This window comes from Lynx canadensis, chromosome C1 (assembly GCF_007474595.2).
Source record: "Lynx canadensis isolate LIC74 chromosome C1, mLynCan4.pri.v2, whole genome shotgun sequence".
Lineage (NCBI taxonomy): Eukaryota > Metazoa > Chordata > Mammalia > Carnivora > Felidae > Lynx > Lynx canadensis.
Genome location: NC_044310.1, coordinates 29428060 through 29453586, shown reverse-complemented (window position 1 = coordinate 29453586; position 25527 = coordinate 29428060).

Below are 25527 nucleotides of genomic sequence, written 5' to 3'. Positions count from 1 at the left end.
ACTTTGGGTATTAGTTAGGATGTTCTCATTTACAAGCAAGTAAACTGACCTGCACATTAAAGAGGATCCCTTGATCCACATAAATGAGAAAGTGACAGGTAGGTTGTGTAGGGTCCAGAGCTCCACTTCTGTTTTTCTGCCCTTCCCTCACCTCTGTACCCTTCCATGCCTTGGCTCCATTCTCAGGCGTGCTTTCCTCCCTATTGCAAGATGGATGCCAAGAGAAGAGGTGCCTCACCCTTTTTGCTTAGAGTTACAAAGGAAGAATGACCCTCCTTCCACAACCAGAAGAGAGTTCAGAGCTTCTCTCTGATTAGGTCACCTGAACCAATCCGTGCACACGTGTGACTGCCACTTGCCCATTGGCTTAAGTCTGGCATGTGAACCAATCACCATAGAAGGGGATAAGAGAATCCAGATTGGTTTGGACCAATCACCCTTGGAGACAGGATGGAGTCAAATCTCAGGCTATTTCACAATGGAGAGTGGGTGAGCTAGATGTTGGAGTAATGATTGTGGTGTGCACTTGGCTTGATTCTATACCCTGGGTGAAGATTGGGTATGATTTAGTTATTGAGGGCATGGGCTTTGGAGTCAGGCAAACTTAGGTTTGAACCCTGGCTTCACCAACTTTGACTTCAGAGGTAATAATACTAACCTCAGTAAACGTTGTTAGGAGGAGACTAAGACCTTGCACATGGGAAGCGCTGGGCAGTGTGTCTGACCCATGGCAAGAGCTTTAAAATGGCAGCTACCAACTTTTTTGTTTTAAATTGTAACCATCTTGAGGGCAGAGAATGAGTGCATCTTTGAGGCCTCACAACTCGGCCAGGTGCCTGGCATGGAGTAGGTCTGTGGAAAAATGTGAGTTTGATTAATGGCTCAACAGCTACAACGTCTCTTACTCAGGAGCCCACCGCTGAAGAACAAAACCCTTCTCTGCCAGGCAATTTGACCCCCATGCTGTTTCTGAGTAGAGGGTCCTTCAAACTTCTAGAAGGTCCTCAAAGATTCCAGAAAAAAACAGCTCTGGTCACTGGTAGAATACTATTACAGGAAATGGGTGTAATAACATCTACCTCACAAGGTTGTTGTGAAGAGTCAATGAGTTGATCCATGTAAAGGGCTTATAACAGTGCCTGGCTCGCAGTGAGCCCAGAGGAAGGGCCGGCCATTCATGTCATCAACAAGGTCAAGGATACTTAAGGACACAGACTTGAGTAAGTCAGCCAGGTTTCAAATTGCAGATTGGCTACTTTCTAGCCCCAAGAATTTGGGCAAATCATTTAATCCCTGTGTGCCTCCGGTTTATAATATTTAAAATGGGGATAATGAGAATAGGATCCATCCCACAAGGCTATGAAAATTAGGTGAGTGAAGATGACTAAAGCAATTCAAAGAGTGCCTGGTATCTCATAGATGATATATATTTAAAACAATTTTTTACACTGAAATTGTTTTTGTTAAGTCTAGCAACCTTACAAGTACTCTCCCTGGGAATTAAAATGCCTCTGATAACTGAGGCCTGTTGAGCAAAGGAGAGCCCTCATAAGGTCAGGCTTGGGGGACCAAGAGGGCTGGATGCTTTTGGTTTGCTCAGGGTTTCCAGGATAGGGTATGAGTTGTGTGTGAGTCCCAGTTTGCCATTGATGTTGCTCGGATAGTTTCTCTCTCCTCTTAGTGTCTCTTTGGCCCAGTTGTAAAAGAGTTAGTTAAAGCTAAGGTTTCTTTCAGCCCACCAGCCTGTGAGGCTGTGGCCAAGTTTCCTCCAGGGAAATCGACTGTCGAACACAGGCTGGGGGTGAGCCAAGTCCTAATGCGGTGTCCTTTGAAGGCGAGCCCAGCTTCACCATTTCAAATGCAATATGCTTATTGCCAGTCTGATTTTTATTGGGAAAAAGCAGTGGTGTACTTTCCAGGTCCCTGGGGTCTGAATTAAAATAAAGGAAGTACTTTAAAAAATCAAATCCAAATAGCGGGACTTGGAAGCATGCTGTTAAGCAAGGGTATCACAGACCTCGGAAGCTGCTTCCACACCAAGCCCTGAGACAAAGCCCTGCGGTAATTGCATTTGGAGGTCCCAAAGGCATTGGTAATGGGGGCAAGCTTCTCTTGGAGTCCTGTCTGCATAGCAAAGCAGATCAATTACAAAAGCTACAGCGGATGGAGTACCTACCAATAGGTGCCAAGCCCTGTGTGGTATCATATACGCTGGTAGGATGGCCACTGTGTTCATTTTATAGATGAGGAAACTGAAGATCAGATTGTTTTCAAAGCAAACAAACACACGAGAACTTTCCTACAGTTACGCAGGTAGTAAGTGGCAGAGATGAGATCTGCTCCCAGGGAATTCTTTTTTTTTTTTTTTTTCACACCAAAATCTATGTGCTTTCCATTAGGCTCATGTTTTTCAGATTGCCAACAGAGACCCAGTAGAGAGTCATGAAATCACTTTTACTGGTTTGCAACCAGGATTTTCAAAAATGAAATAAAGTGGAATGGAAAATATAACTGCACTGTACAGGTGTAGATAACTAACGTTTAATGAAACACATACACACAAACATATGTGTGCACACACATACATAGACATAACTACAACATATGTGTTTGTATGTTCTAGGCAATGATGCCAAATGTATTTGCTCTTGTGAGCTACGGTCCAAAAATTTGAGAAAGCCACTGCTCTAGGACATACTGCTTTCCAGGTAGTAAGAGCTAACATTTCCTAAGATTTTGCTATGTGTTTGGAATGTTTTACAAGTCTGGGCTTAATTAATCATTACAACAATACTACAAGGCAGGCATTATTATATCATTCCTGTTTATAGATGAGAAGACTGGGGTTCAGAGAGATTAAATGGTCTGCCCAAGGTCACAAAGTTAATAAGCAGCAAAGCCTGAATTTGAACCCACATTGTCCGGCCTTAGCATGCCAGGAGGCCTCTTGACCAGCAGCAGTACACAGCCAAGATGACAGGTCCTGAGCAATCTGATGCCCATGGGAGCAGCTGGCTCTGTTACCATATTCTATGGTCTCAGTCTCTCACCTCCCTCCGTCTCCATTAGCAGAACAGGCTTGCAGATCTCTCTGTCGAATCTGTAGCTTTGAATTTCTCTCATGCTCCTATATTTTAGATTAATCAACCTCCTAATTATTTAGACATTCATTCACCAACTTGTGTGCAATTCAAATCTATTACACTTCAGGGGATGTGTCTATATCATGTGTATTCTGCTGCAAATCCCACGTGGTCAGAAGAGAAGTGGAGGGGGAGATTTGTAGAATCAATTTTTAAAAATTCCAATGCATTTCTGAGGCATCTGAAGTGTTGATGAGATAGCCAGGGTTCTTGGGTGCTTGACTTTTAAATTCACATTTCTGAAAAGCAAGATACAAAATTGATTATACAGTATGATCTCAACTGTGTTAAAAATGTATATAGAAAGGATTGGAAGGAGGTGAACAGTGGTTGCTTCTGAGTGGCGGGGTGATGGGTGATCTTGATTTTCTACTTTCACTTTTCTCTCCCCTTCAAATTTCATGTCACTGCGAAAGAGCATGGCTCTAAAAGTTCACTAAATTAAAACTTAATTTCCAAAGTAGAATATGGGGTTGTATGCAATTTTTAAAAATGCATGCAGTGTGTAAGCCCAATGTATCATGCTTTTTGGTACAGATTAGGAAATATCAGAGCAGTCGGTCCTGTGTCGCATAGCATGTCATGTGGCATGATGACACTGCCCACGTGGCTGCTGCCTACCCTTTCTTTTCCTGCTCCCCCACTCTGCTTTGGGGGAGCAACCAGGCCAGAGCTGAGCTCTGCATCTGACAATCCCATGGCCACAGTTAGGACCAGTTGCTCCAGGGCAAGCTATTGTAGAATCTGACTTCCCACAGCATTGTGCCCTTGCCCCTGGGCTGAACTCTTGTCCTGTTCATCTCTGTACTTCTTAAGGCCATGCATGGACCCTGACCCAGGAGGGGCAGTCAATGTTTGAGGAACTAATGTGTGTGTTCATCAACTTCTAGAGTGAGCACGTATTTGAAGCTCAGCTTAATTTAGAAGGACGATGTGGGTTTGGTTTCTGTATTTATTTTAAGTAATGGGACTGAATAACTTTGGAAATAAGAGAGTAGCTTGTTCCAGTGGTTCTTCTGAGCTGACTTTTGGGGAGGTGCCAGGCTCCTTCCAGACCAACGGGCGGGAGACAGCATAACAGGGTAAAGCAGGATGGACTTTGGATTTAGAATGGCTTTGATTTCCTAATAGAGAAAATTAATACTGCTTACTACCAAGGGTGGTTGTGAAAATTAAATGAGGTAAGGCATGGGAATCTCTTAGAGCAGTGCCTGGCAAATGCTAAGTGCTCAGAAAATGTGGGTGTTGATGGTGACACCCAGATGATGCTGTGATTGGCACAGTTTGAGTCCTACGTGGCCCCCGTGGTGGCGGTGGTAATGATACCTGAGTTGTATGGACTGAGAATTGAGGAGGAGTGGCTTCCTGGAGAAAGCCAGCATGGCCACATGAGAAGATGGATGAGACGGTTGTGGGGGGCAGGGGGTGGTGGGATACACAAGCTCATTCCTGTTGAAAGAAGAGAACATAGAATTTCAAGGCAGAAGATCGATCTTTGAGTTCCAACTCTTCCATGTGCTGCCTGAGTTGAGTCACTTATAATTCTGAGCCTCGGTACCTTCTGGTCAGACTCACCACTCACCAGTGTCCCCATTTTCTGAAGAATTCGCTCTAATTCCTTATCCTGGTGTACCAGGCTTGTCCCCACCTAAGTCTACACTTTTCCTACCTCACATGGAGTCACTTTCAGTTCCCATAATGTTTCTTGTATTTCGCACTACTGTGCCTTTGTATATGCTGGTTCTTTTGACTGAAATTTATTTTATTCTTTGAACACCAAAAGTGCCTGCTCTTTCTCTGAAATAATGATGCTTAACACTTATTGAGGACTTGCTGTATGCCAGTCTCCTTTTTAAGCACTTTGCACGTATTAACATATTTAATACTCACAGCAAACCTAGGAGCTAGGTATTATTGTTATCCTTATTTTATGGATGGGGAAACAGAGGCAAAGATCAGCTAAGTAATTTGCTCAAGATCACACAACTAGTAAGTGGCAGAAGTGAGACTCACACCCATGCAATATTGCTGTAGAATGTCCTCTTTAGCCACCACCCTGCACTGCCTGTCTGGCCTTAAGGCATTGTTGAGGGACACCTGGGTGGCTCAATTGGTTAAGCGTCCAACGTCGGCTCAGGTCATGATCTCGTGCTTTGTGAGTTTGAGCCCCACATCAGGTTCTTCAGTGACAGTGTGGAGCCTACTTGGGATTCTCTTCCTTTTCCTCTCTCTCTTCCCATCCCACCGCCCTCAGAATAAATAAACTTTCAAAAAAAAAAATTGTCGAAAGTCAAGGCCAGTCATAGGAGACCCCCATTTAGCTCCCAGATCCTCATCACAAGGGAGCAACAGATTTAAATGTTTGACCTTAGCTCCAAGTGAAAACTTCCATCCAATCACAGAGATGTATTGACAGAACCAAAAGAAGATCATGTTTGTCATGCAGCCTTGTCTGTTTGGACCATCCTACCTGAAATGCACAATGAATCAGCAGTATATTTTCATAATCTTGGAATTATCTTATGATAAGACAATTACATTGCATTATATCACATATGTATTGCTATCGATGTTAAGTATAAACACCTCAAATATACCAAAATTCTGTAACTTTGACTTTATATATTTATTTTAATATACCAAAGCCTTAAAAATAGAAGTGATGTGAGTCTTTTGGGTTCTGGAAGAGCCCTGTTTAAATGACCTCCTGCCCTAGATTCTCCAGTCTTTTGCCTTACTCATTCCTCCTCACTACAATAGCAAAGTGGTCATTTCTAAGTTGCTACTTAGCATATCACATTGGGCTTGATTATCTATAGTGCCTAAGGGTGTAGACTTTACAGCAGGTTTCTTGGGTTCAAATATTACCTCTGTATTTACTAGCTGAGAGGATTTGGGAAATGTGGTTAGCCTTTCTGGACCTCAGTTTTCTTCTCTATAAAATAAGGATAATTGTGGTGCCTACTTCACAAAATTGTTGTGAGGATTCCATGAGTTATTACTAATGATGGTGCCTGGAGTGCAGAAGAGCTTAGTTCTGTTAGCTGTTATTAGGACGAGCATAATGATGTCTTCCTCTTCTCTCTTGGAGTTATGCTCTTTGAGAACAGGAGCTGCATTTTGTTCCTCTCTCTACCCACAGAACTTCCCAAGAGTTGGGCCCAGAATAGGTGCTCCCCAAATATCTGTGAAATAAATGGAATGGATACCCATGTAAAAGTGGGCCAACTTCACCTGGACCCCAGTGTTAGGGGGGGAAAAAAATCAAAAGAAAGAAACCATACAGAAACACCCTGTAAACTATAAATTATGGGAAGGTTGTTCCTTTCCTCTTCTATTCCAACTTTCATCCATTCTTCCAGTCCAGGTCTTCTTGTCAATTGTGTTTACTTAATTCACAGGTCTGCTCATAGACAGTGCTGGAAAATCAGGCCAAGCAGACAAGTACTGATCAACCACTGCCAGATGGGTATGTGCTGACCAGCTACCACCAGGCAGGCGGAGGCCAACTTATCCCTAGCCTGGATGGGTTATTGTGACCAGTTACCAGCACAAATGGGTGCTGACCAGTGCCTTTGAGATGAGGGCACCAGAAGCAGTAAGCCTAGACTTAGACCTCCTATGGCTCAGTTGGTGCCTCCAGGGAGACCGAGGCCCTGTCCTCAGGAACTGGGGCCCCAGTAGTGGATGGACCTGGTTCCCCCTCACCTGGGGCTTGGCCATCTTTGAGTTGAGATTGTCTGCAGGGAGAAGGGGATGCCAAGGCGACGGACGTTCTCTCATCCAATGTGAGTTGTAGGAGTTACTGCCCTGCTTTAGCTTCATGATGGCCTCATGTTGTCACAGTGTCACAAGTACCTCCCATTCTCCACCTCTTTATGGCATCTTGGGCTCTCCTTGCCCAAAAGGAGGTAGAAATCACCAAAGGCTTTGGTCCTGTTTAGCCCAGAACTGAGTTCTACGTGGAGGTGAACTCCTGTCAGACCTAGGTCCTGATCAATGGTGTGCTGGAGCAGGGAGGGGGCAGAGGACCACAGGTTGGCCTTCACCGTGGTCAATGAATTCCAGGCATACTTGTTTATGGTACCCTCCTGAGTTATGTTTCTAACAACATCTGTTTGTATCCTTCTTACCTGTTCTTCTTTTCAAGGTGGGTGGTGTTCATGGCTGCGTCTTCTTTGTCCTAGGGATGGTGTCAGTAGGGATCCTCAGAGTGCTTGGAGAAGAAAACCTGTGAGATCCCATAGGCTCTGTAAACTTGTTTGGGTTGGAGGGCACTTGTGGCCCCCTATGGCTTTGGTGAAAAAATCTGTTACAATTTGTGACCTGCCTTCTTGGTCCCCCCCCCCCCCACCGCCCCATCTTGTCCTCAGAGATTTGTTTATTTAACTCTCAGAGAACCATTTGGAATAATTTATTCTTTCAGTCATTAGTTCTGAGAACCCATTGCAAACCTGGGGTGGGCACTGGGCTCGAGAGGGTGAAGAGGACTGACTGACTGCCCCTGCAGGTCCAGAGGCTGCCATCTAGAGGGAGAGACGGTTACAGCACATAGGTTCTAGCAAAGAGCCCCAGGGAAGACAAGAACTCACTGCAGGAACAAAGAGTTTGTTGTGAGAATCAAGGAGTGAGGGAATATTGCTAAAAAAGAGCTAGAAGTCATCAAGACTGTGCAGAGAAAGACGTCTGTGAACTGGACTTTGAAAGACAAGGGGAATTTCAATAAGAAAAAAAAATGGGACGAAAACCTTACCAGAATAATTTTTAGAAACAGGAGGAAGAAGAATTATGGGCTCGTCTCATCATTATTTGCAAAGTACAGTGTTTGACATAGTGACGGATTCAGCAAACAAAGACACAGTCACCATGTCTGAGGACAGGGTAAGGGAGAAGGGAGCAAGGGCACGACAGAGGGCCAGGCGTGCTGGTGCTATAATCATGGCACAAATGAAATATTTTGGGACTATGGAGAAGGGAGATGATCACATGTCACAAGATAGTTGGCATTTGGCTCTATTTCCCTTTTTAGTTTCTGCTTAGTTCATGATTTCCCGGAAAATGCCATCCCCTTCCCTCCCTCCGCCCCCCAATCCTCATACCACCATCTTTTCTACAAACGGCTTGGAAGGCAATCAGTCCGTCTCACACTAAGGATAATAGCTACCACTTAACGGACTGGCTGTTGTACGTGGTCCCTTATTAAATCCTCTGCATTAGTTATCTGTTGCTGCATAACAAATTACCCCCAAATTTAGTGGTTTGAAACAATCGCTTATTACCTCATAGGTAATAAGGAGTCAGGAATCTGCGTGGGGCTTAGAGGGGGCCTCCAGCTCTGGTCCCTTATGAGTGGCAATAAGGTGCTGGCCAGGCTGCAGTCATATTAAGGCTTGACTTGGAAAAAGAACTGTTTCCGAGCTCGTTTATAGGATTGTTGGGAGGGTTCCTTGCAGGCTGTGGGCTGGAAGCTGCCCTCTGCTCCTTCTCATGTGGACTGGTCCACAGCGCAGCTCACAGCAAGGGGGGAGAGGCAGAGAAGGAAGGCAAACAAGGCGAAGTCACAGTGTCTTGTAACCTAATCTCAGCAGTGACAATCCCGTCACTTCTGCCACAATCTCTTCGTGAGAGGCAAGTCACTTGGTACAGCTTATACTTAAGTGATGGAAGTTATGTGAAGGTGTGAGTACCTAGAGGTGGGCTCTTTGGGAACCATTTTGGAAGTTCACCACCACAACCAGTCCATATAGCCAGGGGTCTCTCTTTTTTCAGTAAAAGACCCTGAAACTTAGAGGCCTTGCTCAGGCTCACACACGGAAAGGCAGAAAACAGAATCTAAACCAATCTTTCTCCAAAGCTTCCCTCTTCTCACTATATCACGCTCCCTCCTGTGGCTGGCTAAAGGCTATCAGGACAGACAAGAGGACATCTTGCTTCCAGAGTCATCTGTTCAGGTGGCTTTGTTGACAGCTGCCCAGCCTCACGCTGAGGCTTAGACTGCCCAACCTGCATACCTTTCCTATTCTCCCTGCCCCCAAGGGTATTCTTGCCATTCCAGTTTTAGACAGCATGGACGTACAGGAAAGGCCAAATATTTGATGCCCTCTGAGCAGCAACTTTCCTGAAAGCCTCTGCCCAGGGTCTTGCTGAAAACACTTGAGTGAGAACATGCACCTTGCAGTAACGTACTTTTTCCACAGATGATTAATCAGGAGTGTCCCCGGATGGTTTGGCACAGATGGAGGGAAGGGAGAAAGTCAGATCATAAATCCAAATAAATTTATAGCTTCACCATCCATCCCATTATTATATCAGGAAGCCTGTGTTTCCCTTTAGTGCTTGAAGATCTAGAAGAGGTTTTGCATATTGAGGGCTCCGTACAGGTGGACTAAATCCACCCACAGGCTTTTGATGGAGACTAACCAAAGGGACATTGTTACGGATGAACTTCAAGATCTTCCTTAGTTGACAGGAGCAGCCTTCCAGAAGGTTCAGGTGAAACTCTTAAGGCACTTCATACTGCTGCCTTAATGGAGTTCTTTCCTGTTTCCTAGTTTGCTCCATTTTGAAGCCTCCCAAGGATTCCTGTCTTTGTATCTGCACATCTCCTGACACATCTTGTCCATGGTAGGTACCTAGTAAATTTCATTTCAGGGAACATATACCTGTCTCCTAAATAAACTTAAACAGCCATCTTTGCATCAGTTCCAGCTCAGCTCCCTGTCCTGCAGCAGGTCACATCGATTGTGCTTTCGTTGGACTATCTGGCCAGGAGTTGTTGTGTGTGAATTTGGTATTTCACATTTAAGGCTTTAAAATTATTGAAGAGAAGCCCTGGTGAGACTGTGGTAGTTCTGAATCTGTTTTTGGTTCTTGCCCTGATTTCCGGGCGTGCTGTATGCGAACTTCTTACCCTCTTGTTACATTTGTTTCCTTCTGTGTTCAAGGTAGAGAGCAGTAAACCATCTCTGTTTCAGGATGAAGGAAGACAAGTTTCTCAGTAAGAGGAACATTGGAACCAGATCTCAGTGTAAAAGTTGCTTTGTTTCCGATGTCCCTTTTATGTGATGGTGATGGTGAAAAAAACATGTCCTTTGTTCTGCCACTTCCTTGCTATTTTCTTTTTTATTATTAATTTTTTAATGTTTATTTATTTTTGAGACAGGGAGAGAGAGAGAGAGAGAGAGAGAGAGAGAGAGAGAGAAAGACCATGAGCAGAGGAGGGACAGAGAGAGAGGGAGACACAGAATCCGAAGCAGGCTCCAGGCTCTGAGCTGTCAGCACAGAGCCCAACACAGGGCTTGAACTCACAAACTGCAAGATCATGACCTGAGCTGAAGTCAGATGCTTAACCAACTGAGCCACCCAGGTGCCCCATTCCTTGCTGTTTTCTTAACCTAACTTACTTATCTATATAATGAGACTATCTATTACTGTCCTGCTTACCTTACAGAGGGAAGGTGGGAATCACAAGAAATAGTGGGTATAAACCACTCTATAATATGATGTTCATGGCGATATAACACCACAGTGACGTTAATGATGCCTCATTCATAAAGCACTGAATGAGTATAGGCTTATATCATCACCTCCTTTTATGCAAGTGAAAGGTATTGCTATTTTATTTTCACACTTATCCAGAGAGTACATTAAAATCTATCATCTTTCATAATACAAAAAGCAGGTATAATTTTTGACATGGGTTCCAAGACCATCCAGTAGGAGAAAGGACAGTCTTTTCAAGAAATGGTGTGCTGGGGAAACTGGATACCCACACGCAAAAGAATGAAGTTGTTCTCTTATCTTATGCCATATACAAAATTAACTCAAAATGGGTTAAAGACCTAAGTATAAGAACCAAAGACTATAGAATATTTTGAAGAAAACACAGGGGAAAACCTTCATAACATTGGATTTGGCAATGATTTCTCGGATACAGTACTAAAAGCATAGCAACAAAACAAAAATTAGGTAAATTGGACTTCATCAAAATTAAAAAGTTTTTGTCTGTTAAAGCACACTTTTGAGAGAGTGAAAAGACAACCCATAGAACAGGAGAAAATATTTGCAAATCATAGATGTGATAAGGGATTAATATCCAGAATATATAAAGAACTTCTACAACTCAACAACAATAAAAAAATCCAATTCAAAAATGGGCAAAGGACTCGAATAGACATTTCTCCAAACAAGACATGCAAATGGCCAACAAGCACAAGAAAAGATGCTCAACATCTTAATCAGGGAAATGCAAATCAAAACCATAATGAGATCCCACTTCACACAAATTAAGATGGCTATAATACAAGACAAGGAAAATAACAAGTGTTGATGAGGATGTCGAGAAGTTGGAAACTCATAGAAATATAAAATAGTGCAGCTGCTATGGAAAACAGTATGGAGGTTCCTCAAAAGTTAACTAGAGAATTCCCATATGACCTAACAATTCCACTTTTAGGTATATACCCAAAAGAATTGAAAGCAAGAACTTGAACAGATACTTGCACACCAATGTTCATATCGACATTATTTACAACAGTCAAAAGGTGGAGACAGCCCAAGTGTCCATTAAAGATAGTACATGCGGTATAGATATATAGTAGAATATTATTCAGCTTTAAAAAGGAATGACATCCTACAACATGAATAGACCTTGAAAACATTATGCCAAGTGAAATAAGTCAGATACAAATTGATTAGTACTGTATGATCCCACCTGTATGAGGGATTTAGAATACACAAATTCATAGAGACAGAGAGTAGAATAGAGGTTTCTAGGAGGCAGGAGGAGGAGGGAATGGGAAGTTATTGTCTAATGGGGACAGAGTTTCTTCTATTTGGGATGATGAAAAATTTCTGGAAATGGATGGTGGTGATGGTTGTACAACATTGTGAATATACTTAATGCCACCAAATCGTACCCTTAACAATGGCTAAAATGTAAAACATTTGTATATTTTGCTACAATAAATTTTTTTTTTTAATAAAGCATGTTAATGGGGCGCCTGGGTGGCTCAGTCGGTTAAGCGGCCGACTTCGGCTCAGGTCATGATCTCGCCGTCCGTGAGTTCAAGCCCCGCGTCGGGCTCTGTGCTGACAGCTCAGAGCCTGGAGCCCGTTTCAGATTCTGTGTCTCCCTCTCTCTGACCCTCCCCCGTTCATGCTCTGTCTCTCTCTGTCTCAAAAATAAATAAACGTTAAAAAAAAATTAAAAAAAAATAAAGCATGTTAAGAAATATTACCTTAGGATATTTAGATCTTGTTAATTTGATTTTTGTCACAACATAACTTTTATTTTTTACTATTTAAAAGTATAACGGTTCCAGGGCACCTGAGTGGCTCAGTCAGCTAAGTGTCCAACTTCGGCTCAGGTCACGATCTCTCGGTTCGTGGGTTCAAGCCCCTCGTCAGGCACTGTGCTGACAGCTCAGAGCCTGGAGCCTGCTTTGTATTCTGTGTCTCCCTCTCTCTGCCCCTCCCCTGCTTATACTCTTTCTCTCTCTCTCTCTCAAAAATAAATAAACATTTAAAAATAAATAAATAAATAAATAAGAGTATACCAATTTCTTGGAGAAAAAGTGGAAAAGGCTGATAGACCTAAATGAAAAGGGGAAAATTAGAACATTCCTTGTCCTAGAGACAGCAACATTTAAAACCTTAGTATCCTTCCAGACTACCTCTTTCCTCTCTGATCCCCATCCCATTTTACTTATTTCCCTTGTGATGCCCTTCTGCACCCTTCCATCCTTCAGGAGCTTTGGGATCACTCCTTTCTGGGTTCTCATCCATATCAGAATTTGGTTGCATCCATCCAGTGGGTGGAAAAACATTTTCTAAAACCAAGCAAAGTGATAAAACACTGAAAAGAAGCCAAGAAATATGTGATCAGAATGCTCTGATGTACGCTAAGACCATTTGGAAGTCATGCTGGAAAGGACGACTTTCAGTACACAATGCCTAGAAGTGTCTGAAGATGTATGGCCAAAGGAATGATAGTTCACTATAGACAGTATCATGTAAGAAAAAAAATATGTATATATATATATATATATATATATACACTTTAGCTCCTACCTGTCCTCCGTTCTAGGGTTATGGGGACAACCTACAACCTAGCTGTGTTCTTGGTCCACATGTTATTTACCCTGGTCTTCCCAAGTAGGAGCATGCCTTAATGTCACCCTAACCTTCTGAACTATGCATAGGGTCCTGTCCTAGCTAATTGCACAGTGTGAATTTCTGTTATTCTCCATTTTCCATAACATAAAAGGTAAATTGAGGACTTCCTTTTTAAGGAGCAAATGAACTTCTGCCCAGTAGGGGGTACCCTTCCTGTTGAATATCACAGGGAGGGTCTGCCAAAGTAGGTAGACTCTGGACATGGTTCCCTTCAGGGGGCTTTGCTCTCCCTGGTCTGAGATCTGCCACTGTATTTGGTTGTTTGGAAGAAGGAAACATTGCTGGAGCTTAGATTTTGCTGATAGGGTCAGGAGTGAAAGTAAGCCTAATTTCCAAGGGCAAGGCAGCTATGCTGCTGATTCGGCATTATTCCCCCCAGGGCTGTCTGCCCCACTTCTCAAGTATAGTTTCAATAGTAAGTGAGAACCCAAATCCAGAATTTCTATTTTTATTACTTTAAGTTTCCTTAAGCGCATCCCATAATTTCCATTTCCTCTTGGCTGTTTGGCTGCATTCTATGCAGTGTTGTCTACCTGTGCTCCAGGGCCATGAAGGCCACTTGGGCTGGCTTCCCTTTGCTTCTATTGTTCTTCCCTAAATCTTGCCCTATGTGGGTCTTCGGGGAGCCAACACACAGTTTGGTGTGTTTTCTCTCCTGGGGAACATTCCAGATGGTCCTCAAGTTTACCCTGATCCCTCAATACTTCTGCTCGGCTCTTAAAGCTTTTGTAATGCTTTCCCCAAACAGTTCTTAAAGATTCATTAATTAACTCACTCATTCAACAAATATTTATAAAGCACTTCCATTCCAGGGCCTCTGTTAAGCATGAGATGTATTTGTAAAGGAGAAAATCCCTATCCCTGAATCCAGTTGAAATGAAGAAATAGTTAGCTCTCTACAATAATTCTTTGTGATGTTCTTAGACTGTGAGAATAACCTCAGTGTCTTGGGAACATAGAAAACGTGTGGTGATCGGGGTTCCTGGGTGGCTCAGTTGATTAAGCACCCGACTTTGACTCAGGTCATGATCTCACTGTTCGTGGGTTCAAGCCCCACATTGGGCTCTGTGCTGACAGCTCAGAGCCTGAAGCCTGCTTCAGATTCTGTCTCCCTCTCTCTCTCTGCCCCTCCCCCGCTCGCACTCTGTCTCTCTCCCTCAAAAATAAATAAACATTAAAAAAATAAATAAAAAGAAAATGTGTGGTGATTATCCCTTCTCTCTCTTCCTTCTTTGCTCCTAAGAGGGAGTCTGCTTACCCCCTGTTCTCTCTGAGCACCTATTAAATATTGCTATTTATCAAGATCCTATAGGTTTTCCCCCTGTATTTTTAAAAAATTAATAATTAATTAATTAATTTAGAGAGTGAGAGTGCACAGGGGAGGGGGCAGAGAGAGAAGGAGAGAGAGAATCCCAAGCAGGCTCCATGTTGTCAAGCACACAGCCAAACATGGGGCTCCATCTCACAAACTGAGAGATCATGACCTGAGCCGAAATCGAGAGTAGGATGCTCAACCGGCTGAGCCATCCAGGTGCTCCCTCCTTTTCTTTTCTCTTATATCATGTTTTGGTTTTTGTTTTTCTGGGCAGCTTTTTCTTTCCCCTGGACCCCAGTTGCCACCAAATACTGATGAACTCCCCATCCATTTCTCTGGGTGGGACATCTCTCCTGAGCTCCCTCTTCCAGTTCTCCCCTGGCCTCCTGGCTGTGTGTCCCACATGTACCTGCAGTTCAGCTTATGGAAGGCTTCATCTTTCTCCCCAACCTGTTCCTTTGCTATCCCTCCCAGTTCCTCAGACCAGAAAAAAAAAACCTGAAACTCTAGCCACTCGTCCAATAACGTGCCATTCTTGCACCCTTTCTGCCCATCCTGAGCCCACAACTGAGACGTTGATTCCTAACTTTCTGCATCTCACTGTCTCTCAAGATGCTTATTGCTACCCTCTCCCCATTGGTCTAGGCCAGTGGCGTTCAAACTGTTTTGTTCATCCTTTGGGGGCCTTCTGAAGTTGCAGCGGAAGGGGGTATTGAGCAAGGTGTATAGGTGGCTTCTCATCCCCGATATAAACAGAGCAATTGCATGCTTATCTGTTTTTCATATTATTTGAAGAGCATTGAATGGCTACACATTTGAAAACCGTTGGTCTTAAATCCTTCTCGTTTCTTTCCTGGATTTCTGTGAAGTCATAGCTGAGCATCTAGGTCACCCATCTATGGCAGTGTCCTTAGCCTTTTTTTTTTTTTTTTTGACCATGGTGCCACAAGAGGGGTGATGTTGGCTCTTCCTGCTGTTGGGTATAAGCACCTGATGTACAATAAAATAATCAGAATGCAAGAGAATGAGTGTGGTGCTATTATAAGCATAATCTTATGAAAGTAAATAAATCTTCTTGGGTGGATCAGTTGGTTAAGCATCAGACTCTTGGTTTCGGCTCAGGTCACTATCTCTTGGTTCATGAGATCGAGCCCCGTGTTGGGGAGCCTGCTTGGGATTCTCTGTCTCCCTCTATCTATGCCCCTTCCTGACTCGTGTGCTCTCTCTCTCTCTCAAAATAAATTTTATTAAAAAATAAATTCTCTTTGGTCTTCACTTATTATCTGTGATAAATGACTTGTAACAAATCCCACATACTGCATCCACGCTACTCTAACCCACTTACCACAAAGTTGCCACCTCCCTGCATGGGAAATCTCAGTCCCTCTTCTGCTTAACACCCTTCAGTGACTCCCTCTTGGTCCGCAAATAGGTCTGAAGCTCCTTGGTGTGGCTGGCAAGTTCTGCTGTGATCCAGCCCTTGCTCACCTTTGCAGTTCAGCTCTTGCTCCAATGCTCCATGTGCCGGCCAGGCCCGCCCAGCACACCTCCAGGCGGGCAGGGCTTGTGGGCTCAGATGCTCTTCCTACCCATCGACGCTCCTCCCTTCCCCTCTCTTGCAGCCTGCATGTTGAACTCCAATTTATTTTTTAGGCGAAATAGTCTTATTTCTTCCATAACTGCCACCTGTGTTGTGCTCTATCAACCTCTTCTCCCTTTCTTATTGAGTAGCAAGGATAGAGTAGACACACCCTTGGAGCTTATTCCAATTGCTGGGTTTGGTGCATGAAACACCGACACTAGCAGTTGGTGTAGGCTTCTCAAGCTGGGGTAACTTTAGTGGGTTGAACAGTGTCACTCCAGAATTCATGTCTACCTGGGCCCTCAGAATGTGGCCTTATTTGGAAATAGGGTCTTTGCAGATTGAATTTTAAGTTAAGCTGAGGTCATAGTAGATCAGGGTAGGCCCTAAATTGAACAAGGGCCATTCTTATAAGAAGGGCATGTGATGATGAGGGCAGAGTTTGGAATGATGCATCTATAAGCCAAGGAGCACCAAAGATTGCCAGCAACTACCAGAAGCTAGGGACAGACGGGGAAGGATTCTTCCCCAGAATCCTCAAAGGGAGCATGGATGGCCCTGTTCCCTTGAGTTTGGATTTCTAGCATCCAGAAATGTGAGGGAATAAATTTGTTGTTTTTAAGCTGCCCAGCTGTAGTGGCAGCCCTAGAAAAGATATGCAGAGATTTTTCCATTGCCACCTCCATGACTCTCATGTGAGCAGAACCTTCCTGCTGGAAGTGAATCACTGGACAGGTGGGGGGAGGGAGGGGTGGAACTAGGTCACTGAGGGCATTCAGTGCCCTCCTGTGCCCCTCTACACCCCTGTGTAGGATGTACCATCTGTGGGATGGTCTGTGGTCTGCTCAGGAAGGAGAGTAGGGGGTTCTGATTGGCCCCAGAAATATGCCCCATCTTTCTTCTGTAGTTCAGCAGTAATTCTCTAGGGTGAGGGTGTACAGAGCCGGAGCTTTCCACCTTGGGCCCTGACATCTCAGGATGGGCTCTCTGGGTAGTTCTGTTGGCAGCTTTAGCTTGTGAGCTCACCAAGCTTTGTGAGGATTTGTCATGGCTTCAAGGGGTTGGCTCAGTACATGAGTAGAGTCTGGAGTTTGGGGCCTGTGCCTGCCGGTGCCGTTTGATGCTGAAAGAGATACCACATCTGCAGTGTGAGTCCCTCCTCTTCTCTGCCAAGGCATGTCCTCACTAGGGCTGTTTCCCCTGATGCAGAAAAGACATACCGCATACCTCAAGATGCCTTTATGGGCCATTGGCCCCTGGCCTGTCTTCTCTGGGAATATTGTGTCTGGATGGGTGTCATTGACCTAGCCCTGGTTTGTGAGTGCTAGAAAGGAGGAAGGGAAGATGAGGAGAAGGAGAATGGAGAACACACACCTAAGAGTTTTTCCTTCAAATTGGAATAAGCTCCAGGGGCCCACCCACTGCTATCGTTATGATGTCACAGAAAGGAACAGCCAGAGCAGGGGGAAGAAATTCATGAAGTCATCTGGCCCAAAGCCCTCTTCGATCTTCCATACCACCAGGATGGCAGAGGTTGGTGCATGTTTCTGACAACTGAGCTCTTGAATACCCGAGACCACACAGCAGCAACGCTGGGGGACGAACTCACTGAGCTGGTGCCCAGCTGCTCATCTGGGAAGTTCTACCGGGTTCTCACTTGTAATCAGCAAACCCAGACTCCTCACCTTAGAGACTATCAGACCAAGCTTCTCTTGGGATCCTTGAAGATGGCTGGTAATGAATGTGAAATGATGACTCATGTCGTATTTAAGCAAGACTCTGGGTGTGCGTGTGAATGGGGATTGCTCAAAATCATGTTGAGGTGCTGATGATTGCATCAAAGCCTCTGCAGTGGGGGAGGGCGGGAGAGAGAAAAGGTAGCCGTAGATTTTAATACAGAAAGGGAGCAACCACCTGTGAAGCTTTGTAGAGAATGATGATCTGCGTTCCTGGCTGGTTCTGCTTTCATATCCTCTGGAAAATACTCTGCTGTGCTCAAAGCCCTTGAGAGACAGAAAGTAAGAGAGACTTACCTTGGCCTTATGCAATGACCAAATGAAGTTCTCAAAGTCAACATGGAGCGGTGAGGACCATAGGTCCTCACAAGAGTGAGAAGGACCGACGATCTGGCCTGGTCCCCACCACTTCCCCTGTTTGACGGGGCTTTAGTGCATTGTCACATACCGACTTGATCCTAGTCAGAAAAGCCCCAGAGAGTGACCATGTGGCTGATATGTTAGAAGAGTCTTTAGGAGCTCACCAGTGTGAGTTTGTCCTGACAGCTACTCCAGCTGACAGCTGGATTTGCTTCTTTCTACTTCAAAATCATCGTGCCTCCTGTAACAAAAGCTAGGGGAGCCAACCTGAGTCCAGCAGTTTAGTTTGTAACCTCGTTCCTTTCTCCTTCAGGGGAGAGGGATGCGTCAGCCACGGGAAGCGGGCCAAACACTCCCGCGTTTCTCTTCTGTCTCAAGTGGAGATTAATTATGTTGTAACTTCATGTTGATGGTGATGGGAGGGTCCCCTAGCAAGAGCAAACCTTCCCCAATTCTTCAGGAAAGAATAGACTGTGGCAGATTTGAACTTGGCCTAAGGGGCAAGGTATTGATGTCATCCAGGCCAGACCACAGTCCCCTATTTCTGGGTTGACACCCCAGAAAGCCTCATATATGCAGCCTTTCAGAGGCTTTTAAAAGCAGGATGGGAACAACCTGATGGATACGTTGTAGGGTTACATGAGGAAAGTAAAAGATAAAACCTGCTTAAAAGCACCTGTCTCCAGAAACTACAGGCCAAAGAGAGGTACTAAGACTTTGTTTCCATGGAGTTGAGCTGAGAGGGGCAGCTTTGGGGCAAAAGACACAAATATGGGGCTTGAAATCAAAAGTCTGGGGTCAAGACCCAGCTTTCCCACGTGCTGTGTGACTTTGGGCAAAACCTTTCACCAGAGTTTCCTTTTAGGGAAAGTGGTAGGAACAAGTACACTAAAACTTGTTAGAAGGACCATATGGCATATGTGCATATTGTAAAATGCCATGTAAGGGTTGGTGTAGTGATTCTCACTGTGGCCTCGAATATGGGATGTGCGGGGCGCCTGGGTGGCGCAGTCGGTTAAGCGTCCGACTTCAGCCAGGTCACGATCTCGCGGTCTGTGGGTTCGAGCCCCGCGTCGGGCTCTGGGCTGATGGCTCAGAGCCTGGAGCCTGTTTCCGATTCTGTGTCTCCCTCTCTCTCTGCCCCTCCCCCGTTCATGCTCTGTCTCTCTCTGTCCCAAAAATAAATAAACGTTGAAAAAAAAAAATTAAAAAAAAAAAAAAAAAAAAAAAAAAGAATATGGGATGTGCCTGTGTTCACACCACAAATAGCCAGACACCTGGATGGCCACGAATGTTGGGTTTAATCATAAGATCTGCTCTTTCCTGAGAGCCAAAGGTCTAGGAAGTTTTTGTTTGTTCGTTTACTTGTAAGCGACTCTTTCTTAGAACTTTCTAGCTAAGAAATCTTCTGTCGTATATCACCATTGACCAAAAGTCTTTGGGCGACTCTGCCCACCCACTTAAGCCTTTGATTCTTCCTCCCTGAGGTCAAGGGGTCAGACAGATTTCCTCAGTGGTGCACTGAGTGCTCTAAAGTTGTATGACTCTACCCACCAAGAGGAAAGCTTTTGCCTGTGTCAGATAGCCTTCTGGAACCCAGGTTACACATGAGGCAGTAGGCTGAGTGTGGAAGGAGGGCACCAAGCTCTTTGGTATTCTTGCAAACTAGAGGGCACCCCATGCCGAGATGCCTGGCACTGCTCAGAGAAAGGTCACCCACCCCTTCAGAGTGCCAGCAGAATTTTATGGGACTTGAGAGAAGGGAGGCGTTACCCAGCATGGATAGGAGAAGGAAGGGAGAGGCAGGGACGGAAGTGGCTCTGAGCTGGCCTTGCCCTAACAGGTGCAGTGTCACATACGCAGTGAACAGCTCGTGTCGAGACCCAGCGGCAGGAAATGGGGGGTGGCACGTGCTGTTCCTCACTTACAGTCTCAACAAAAAAGAAAAATGAACAGATACCGAGGCTGAGGAGTTGCTATTATGTGCTGGGTACAAGGCCCGACCCAGTGGTAATTGGGTACATGTTTCTGAGTTAGTCGGCCTGAGTTTATCACGTCGGCGCTCCTTACTGGCAAGTGTGTCAGTGCCAGGCTTAATCCTGGGAGGACTGGGCGCCCATACCCTGCGTGCAGGGCCCCCTGGGTGGAGGAGGGCAACTTTCCTGTCTGGGCACTGCCACTTTCCATTCACTTCACACGCCAGTGTTTTGACATGTTAGCGCCTGGCCTGTTAACACGGGATAACAAGGGAGTGCGCCCAAAGGCGGTGCCCAGCTCCTGAGCTGGCACCCGGCCAGGGCAGCCTTGTCTAGCTCCTTTCCCTGGGGTGGCAAGAAGGCAGCTACTGGGTAGTTCTGGCTCCTCTGAGTGCCTCCAAACTAGAGCCTCTCCAAATGTCAGGGAGGAGAGTTTATGACTTCGGCCTTTTATGATGTACCTTTAAGGCCAATTATTTCTAGAGCTAATAATCCTAACACCTCATTGAATTAGGCACTGGGAAGAAAAGGAATACACTTCAAAATCCATGAAATTACAAGTGGATTGAGTGACTCACTATTCTGGATGAAGGCTTTATAGTCTATAGTCATTATTATTGTTAATAATATTAATATTAATAAGCATTTATTCACACACACACACGCCCATGGGTCTTTGGGCAGAGCTTATGGAGGACACAGACAGACTCTGTCCTCAGGGAACCGAAGGAGGCTATCTCTAAGACACTGTAGTAAATCACTTGAGTATTGTAACTGTCAAGGTTTTAAACACCTAAAAATCAGCACTATCATTAGCAATCAGTAATCACTGTTATAGAAGAATAAATCTTGTAATCTCCAAATTACCTGTTTGCACCAATTACAGTTCAACTGATGAAACATACCAATCAAAGGGGAATTTACTGGAGGCGCCCAGGCTTATCTAGGTTAAAAAAAAAAAAAAAAAAAAAAAAACACCAGGAACCCGCTGAGTTCCCAAACTGTTGTTTCTTAGCTCAGTCTCCGTTAGGGTGGATTTTCTGGAAGTGGAGCTGATAAAGCCCTACACAAGTACCCCCAGGCAGGAGGGAGTCCAGTTTTCACTTACTTGTTTATTTATTCACTTATTCCCTGCCTGCCTACAAAAAGGATTTGAGGTAGGTCACACTAAAAACACAGATCTCGCAGGACGGTTTTTTTTAAAAAAGCAAAAGGAAGGTTGGAAATCGTGGGGGTGGGGGTTGAGGTGTTCGACTGTTGAGCTCCCACAAATCTTCTCGAGAGTTCTTTTCTCAGCACGGGGCTGGGCCCCACGGGGAGCAGAAGGAGAAGCCGGCCCTCCCGTTGCCTGTAAGGAAGGCCCAAGTCGAGGAGCCACACGAGCTTCCGACTGGGTCTGAGCTTCTCAGAAGGTAGTGCACAGAGGACGTCCATGTGTTGTCTAGCTCTCAGCCCACAACGAAAGAAAGTGGGTAAACGGAGAGGTAGATTTTTTTCCTTTTTGTAAATACTAAAAAAAATATCGAAGGCTGAATTGTGGCTTCTTCACTTGGCTTTGTGACTTTGAGCAAGTTATCTAAGCTCTCCGAGTGTCTGTTTCCTCATCTTTACATTAATTTTTTCAAGTTTATTTATTTTGAGAGAGATAGAGAAGGGGGAGGTGCAGAGAGAGAGAGGGAGAGGGAGAATCCCAAGTAGGCTCCACGCTGTCAGCACAGAGCCCGACATAGGGCTCGAACCCATGAACTGCAAGATCATGACCTGAGCTGAAATCAAGAATTAGACACTTAACCAACTGAGCCACCCAGTGCCCCTGTTTTCTTGTCTTTAAATCAAATATCCATCTTGAGGATTACACGTGACAGTGCGTAAAAAGTATTTACCACAGTTTCCAGGTTTGGGTGGCTCCTCCATAAATGTTATTCCCTCCAGCCGTGCTGGTGCTGAGAATGTATGATGAGTAGGAGGTCATCTCTGCCTTCAGGGGGCTCCGAATGGAGCAGAGGGGACAGATGTGTACTCACGAAAGTTCAAGGCAGACTGTGACAAATGCTGTTACAGGGGCGGAGAGGACAGTGGGAACCCAAAGGAAGGCATAGGAAAAGCTTCATGGAGCTTAGGTGACATTTTAACAAGCCCTGGCGGGTAAGAACTTTCATCATTGCAGATAGGGAGGAGAAATCCCGAGAAGTCACGAGGCGTAAAGCCTCCTGATACCAGCTATGGTGGAAATGCACTAGCTTTTGGTCATACCGCTTCCCCGTAGTGGGCTGTGATCTCTTCATCGGTAAACGGCAGCTGCTAAACTCGAGAGTAAATGTTCCTTCCAGCTCACCCATTCCACAAGTCCAGGGTACTGCTCTGTTCATTACCAACTTTCAGCTCCTAATACATGGTGGGCACTCAATAAATATGTAAATAAGCAGGTATAATTTTATGCGTAAGTGGCTTGTCTCAAATGAGAAAAATCAGGGAAATATTTTTTCCATTTACTTGACATAAGTCATTTCCTGGGGCAGGGGGGCGGGGGGACAGGTGTGGTGGCAATGAACCCATCTACATTGCGTCACTATGTTTTGTCAAAGTCCTTCTGTCATCCTGGTCCTTCGATTTCTTGGCTGTGCCTCCTATTTCTTCCTTACATCCCCTAGTCTTGCTGTGGGCTCCTGCTCAAACTTTCAAGCGACTGGCATTTCCCCGGAGATTTCTTTAGCACTCAGCACCACGTCCTCGGTCCAGGGGAGGCAGACCCAGCCAACTCTGAAGAAGCTTTGCATGTTTTCCTTCACTTAACTTCCATTTTGCGATTGGCGTCTCCATGAATGGAGTAACCGTGAAACCAGAGCTCAACAGAAGAACGTCGAAAGCTGTCGAGCTACTACTATGCCACAGGACAGGGCTGGCTATCGGTGAAACTGTGCTATAAGGGGGTTTAGGCCCTGGGGGGTCCCCACCCCACTCCGTTTTGCCTCTGCTCCCCTCCTCAGGCCTATGCTTAAGACCCTCATGCTGTTTTCTTCTCCGCTGGGACTCCTGTAATACACCATCCCCTGGGGCTTACTCTGCTCCAGCCTTTCCAGATCACCCTTGTTCTTTCAAAGCTCATCCTGGGTTCCATTTCCTCTGAGATCTGCGGCTCTGTGTTTTTGGTACAATTAATTCGGTCCACACTTAATGCCCATCCTGTGCCTGGATCAGTATAAGCTCACAGGATGCCAGATGAAGGAAAAGCGCTTCTTGGCCCTGATCTGGCTTTCTAGGACGAGCGTGGCCAAGACGACAAACCAAACGATGCAAAGCCATTAACGGACAGTCCCTTTTAAGTGATAGATGTGCATGTTACCAGGAGCTTTTTGAAGTCAGTGGCTTACCTTCAAAGCATTCTTATTGTGACAAACAACTTTTAAAAGGTTTTCTCTTTTCTTAACCTTACAAGCAGGAGAGCAGTACTTATCAATGGCAGAAAACTTGGAAAGTGAAAGAATATATACGTAGGGGACAAACTTGTTGATGATCTCACTACCCAGAGGCAAGCCAGCGTTGGAATATTTTTCCTGTCTTTTTTCCCCGATGCACCGGAGATCCTGTGTTGCTATAATTTTGCCTCTACCACTTTTGTTAGCAAGCACTCTATCCCAACCATTTTGCAATGTTATAAAACACACTGAAGAGTGATTCTAATGGTAGGAGTTTGTCAGCAAGTAGGAGCGCTGAATTTATTTGGCACTGAGACTTGGGGTAGCCTCTCTAATAACACTCCCATTTCTGCGACTTCTAAGACAAGTGCTGCCATCGTGTATTTGTAACTCAGCCGATCTGCTCAGCCCTTCTCTAAAGACACCGCATCCTGTGCCGTTAGGTGCGAGCATCTCCAGTCTCCAGATTCTCCACTTCCTCCCTTCCCCCACCCCGATTTCCTTCATCTCCAGCGAGCGATAATATCTTCCATTTGAGCTTCTCTTTCTGCCTCCAATGACTGCCTCCCCTGATGAATTCTCTCTGGGTGACTTTGGCATTTGCATATTTCCTCGCTTGGATATTCTGAGATGTTGGAACCAGAGAGCAGGTTGATGCGATCAGGTACTTAGCTGAATGAGGCTTTCTCGGGAACTGCACAAATATTTGGAGTCGGGTGTGTGCCAATAGGCAATTAATTGAAATGTGGACACAGCAAGCTTCTGGAGGAAGGAAACCGAACTTGAGAAATTAGCTGTGGGAAGCAATCCTCCGCAAGATACAAAACAGTAATTTGGGAATTTCCTTTACCTCAGACTGAAATTGATTTGGTACAGAAAGAGGAAAACAAAAACAAAAACAAAAACAAAAACAAAAACAAAAAACCCAAACCCAAACAAGGTTGACTCCTGCCTTACCAGAGCTGGAAGGCATTGTCAGAGAATGCTGGTCTGACCCTCCTGGGGATGGAGGAAAGAAAGCCCAAGGTCAGTGGCAAGTTGGGGCAAATTCAGGACCAGAAGCAAGATGTCCTGACTCCAGCCCAAGGCACTATCCATTTTATAAGCTGACTGTCTACCTGGAGAGCCGGATTATCATATCAGGAGCAAAAGGGCGAGGACTGTGATTTAAGCATTTCCCCGTCACCGATGACTTTGTGAATACATTTAGGAAAATCCGTAACAAAATCAAGGGACTCGCTGATTGTGGCCTTAAGGACGGAAGCACATCTAGCCAACATTTATGGGGCTCCTGCTTCATGTGTGGCTGTCCGCTAGGCACTAAGAATGGAGGTGATTACAAATAGGGTCCCTGCTCCACACTGTGTGATGTTGGCCTGATCCCGGGAGGGGCCCAGATCCTGACTTGTCCTCTTTAGAGGTATGAGCCTCTGTGTCCATCTACATTTCTCTGTCTTCCAGGAGAATGGACCTTTCTCCTTAAGATTTTTATAAACGATGTATAAGAAAAGAGAAGGTCTGACCGTGACGTTGCTTTAGGATTCAGATTATCTTAGAGTGATATGAAAATCACCTGTTCATTGTTAAGGTATATATTTCGTGGTTCAGGACCAGAGTGATCCATTTTATTTATTTATTTATCTTTTTTTTTTTATTATTATTTTTAATGTTCATTTATTTTTGGCAGAGAGAAAGAGAGAGACAGAGCACAAGCAGGGGAGGAGTAGAGAGAGGGGGAGACAAAGAATCCGAAGCAGGCTCCAGGCTCCAAGCTGTCAGCACAGAGTCCAACGCGGGGCTCGAACCCACAAATGGTGGGATCA